At 58.1% G+C, this 3569-nt stretch overlaps 1 long non-coding RNA gene across 1 annotated transcript; it reads right to left on the bottom strand.

Moving 5' to 3' along the window:
• Positions 1-404: 404 nt before the first annotated feature.
• LOC115307995 lies at positions 405-2458 on the bottom strand. Its single transcript, XR_003916349.1, has 2 exons — positions 2157-2458; positions 405-670 (listed from the first exon to the last, which is right to left on the bottom strand). It is a non-coding gene; the product is annotated as an uncharacterized LOC115307995 (long non-coding RNA).
• Between the last annotated feature and the right edge of the window lie 1111 nt (positions 2459-3569).

The raw sequence follows: 3569 nt of genomic DNA, 5'->3' as shown, positions 1-3569 counted from the left end.
ATGAGTTCGGTTGGGTTAGGAGAGTTGGGAGGGGTTGGAATGGGTTGGGTTGGGAAGGTTGTGTTGGGTTGGGGTGGTTGGGTTGGGTTTGGTTGGTTTCAGTTGGATTGGAAGGGTTGGGATGGGTTGGGTTGGGTTGGAAGGGTTGGGATGGTTGAGTTGGATTGGGAGGGTTGGGATGGGTTGGGCTGAGAGGGTTGGGAGGGTTGGATCAGGTGGGGATGGGTTCAATTGGGTTGGATTTGGTTGGAAGGGTTGGATTTGGTTGGAAGTGTTGGGTTGGGTTGGGTTCGGTTGAGTTGGGAGGGTTGGGTTGGATTGGGTTGGATTGGATTGGATTGGGAGGGAGCCCAGAGGTCATCATTAAATTCCCGGTGCTCTGACATCCGCCCACTTCCAGCCCATCCAGCCATGCAATCCACTGGAAGACGCCCAGGAAAAGTGCCGGCAGCTCATCAGCGCTTCCCTGGACTCATTCCCCTCCCAGATCCCATTCCTGGGCTCCCAGAGGTGGTGATGGTGATGGAGATGTTGGGAAGCCATGGCCGTGCTCAGCATCCCTCTCCTGATCTTCCCTAAGCGGGCTCTGTTCCTGGATGGACACACTCCACACTTCCCAGGGAATTCCACACTCCTACTCCACCACTCCATGCTCTCCTGGGTCTTCCAGCTGGGCATGAGCCCGAAAAGTTGGTGAGTCATGGGATGGAGGAGGTGGGAAGGGATGGTGGAGGTGGGAAAGGAGGGTGGAGGTGGGAAAGAACGGTGGAGATGGGAAGGGACAGTGGAGGTGAGAAGGGATGGTGGAGGTGGGAAAGGATGGTGGAGGTGGGAAGGGACTGTGGAGGTGGGAAGGGATGGTGGAATTGGGAAGGGATGATGGAGGTGGGAAGGAATGTGGAGGTTGGAAGGGATATGGAGGTGGAAAGGAATTACAGAGGTGGGAAGGGATGATGGAATTGGGAAGGAATGGCAGAGGTGGGAAGGGATGGTGGAGGTGGGGAGAGATAGTGGAGGTGGGAAGGGATGGTAGAGGTGGGAAGGGGTGGTGGAGGTGGGAAAGTATGGTGGAATTGGGAAGGGATGATGGAGGTGGGAAAGGATGGTGGAGGTGGGAGAGGATGGTGGAATTGGGAATGGATGATGGAGGTGGGAAGGGATGGCAGAGGTAGGAAGGGACAGTGGAGGTGGGAAGGGATGATGGAGGTTGGAAGGGACGGTGGAGGTGAAAAAAGGTTGGTGGAGGTGGGAAGGGATGATGGAGGTGGGAAGGAATGTGGAGGTTGGAAGGGATGGTGGAGGTGGAAAGGAATGGCAGAGGTGGGAAGGGATAGTGGAATTGGGAAAGGATGACGGATTTGGGAAGGAATGGCAGAGATGGGAAGGGATGGTGGAGGTGAGAAGGGACTATGGAGGTGGGAAGGGATGGCAGAGGTGAGAAGGGATGGTGGAATTGGGAATGGATGATGGAGGTTGGAAGGGATGATGGAGGTGGGAAAGGATAGTGGAGGTGGGAAGGGATGGCAGAGGTGGGAAGGGGTGGTGGAGGTGGGAAAGTACGGTGGAATTGGGAAGGGATGATGGAGGTGGGAAAGGATGGTGGAATTGGGAAGGGATGATGGAGGTGGGAAGGGATGGCAGAGGTGGGAAGGGACTGTGGAGGTGGGAAGGGATGATGGAGGCAGGAAGGGATGGCAGAGGTGGGAAAGGATGGTGGAGGTGAAAAAAGGTTGGTGGAGGTGGGAAGGGATGGTGGAGGTGGGAAGGGATGGCAGGAATGGTGGAGGTGGGAGGTGGGAAAGGTGGAAAAGATTGATGGAGGTAGGAAAGGATGGCAGAGGTGAGAAGGGATGGTGGAATTGGGAATGGATGATGGAGGTGGGAAGGGATGATGGAGGTGGGAAGGGATGGTGGAGGTTGGAAGGGATGGTGCAGGTGGAAAAGGTTGGTGGAGGTGGGAAGGGATGGTGGAATTGGGAATGGATGATGGATTTGGGAAGGAATGGCAGAGGTGGGAAGGGATGGTGGAGGTGGGAAGGGATGACAGAAGTGGGAAGGGATGGTGGAATTGGGAAGGGATGATGGAGGTGGGAAAGGATGGTGGAAGTGGGAAGGAATGGCAGAGGTGGTAAGGGATGGTGGAGGTGGGAAGGGACCTCTGGCATGTCCTCATGGCACATCCTGGTGCCCGGGGTTGTTCCTCCCCAAGGGCAGGACTTTCCTCCTTGTCGATCCTTCCGAGGTTCCAGCCAACCCGTTTCTCCAGGCCAGGAAGGTTCCTCTGGATGGCAGCAGCACCCGGAGCTCTCCCAGCCGGCTCTACATTCCCGGCCGAGGGTGCACCCATTCCCGCTGCTCCCGTGATTTCTTGTCCTTCACCCCCTCGGAGCTGTTCTGCTGGGTGATGTGCTCCAAGGATTGAGAGGAGCCCGACTGGAGCTTCCCAGATCCTCCTTCGTGCCTTCCAGGTGTGACATCGGCCTCCTCCCAGCTCCCAGGAACCGGCCACCGTGTCCCTTCCAAAGAAGCGTCATCGGCCTTCCTCGGCACCCCTGCCCTCATCCCACCACATCCCTGCCTTATCCCTTTCCGAGAGGCCTCATCCATCAAATCCAGACACCGGCCTGGTGCCGGGACCACCGAAACCAGCACCTGGGGAAAACCATCCAGGAGGAAAAACGCGGAAGATCCAAACCGAGCAAACGCCCGAAGGCCGGAAGGCCCAGGAGGGACAGGTTGTCCTCCCTCGCGTGGAATTGTCTCCATCCCACTTTTTATCTTCCTGGTGGACACCAAGCAGGGTTGGAGCACGTTGGTGGGTCTCGTGGCTACAGGCCAAAACCTCTGGGAAGACTCTCCCCACCTCGGGATCGTCGGCTTTGCCGAGTGGGAGGTGCCGCGAGTCCCGGCGCGGGACTCTGCGGGAATTGGCGGATTCCAATGCCGGGAGCGGCATCGGAACATCCAAGAGGAAATTCAGTCATCTTGGAGGGAGATGGAGACGAGGGTCTGGTAGGGCTGGGACACCTCCCGTGGAGGCACCGGGAGCATCCCGCGCCGAGCCAAGCTCCTTCCCGGGGATCTCCGAGGCTCGGGATGATGGGAGGGGACGGATCACCAGAGAGCCCCAGAGGAAAGGTTCCCAGAGGAGGTTTTTCCAGAGGTGGGGCCGGAGACCATCAGAGGTCCTGGCACTCACAACACGTCACCGCAGACATCCCGAGGCCCTCAGACATCCCAGAGCCCTCAGATATCCATCTGTGGTCTCCATTCCCATGGAATTGTCTTCTCTCTCCGGGCAGCGGTTCGGGAATCCTCAGCAAACACCAGCCAGTGCTCCTCCGTATCCCGTCTTCCGTCGGCATCAGTGGTGCCTCCACGGCTTTGGGATTCATCCATACCTTGATCCACCAGCTCATCCCTATCCTTCCCTGGCATCCGCCGTGCCCGTGACTTCCGGGGGATCTCCCGCTCCCACCTCCGGAGGGCGGATCGGCCACGTTTCCGGCGGGAATTCCTTGGCCATCACTTTGGGAATGTGGCAGAGGGTTGTATGGAATTCCCACCGC

The sequence above is a fragment of the Manacus vitellinus genome, unplaced genomic scaffold (assembly GCF_001715985.3).
Source record: "Manacus vitellinus isolate BGI_N305 unplaced genomic scaffold, ASM171598v3 scaffold_82_pilon, whole genome shotgun sequence".
NCBI classification, from domain to species: domain Eukaryota; kingdom Metazoa; phylum Chordata; class Aves; order Passeriformes; family Pipridae; genus Manacus; species Manacus vitellinus.
The sequence above is the reverse complement of the archived record's forward strand: the minus strand, read 5'-3'. Positions and strand labels throughout refer to the sequence as shown.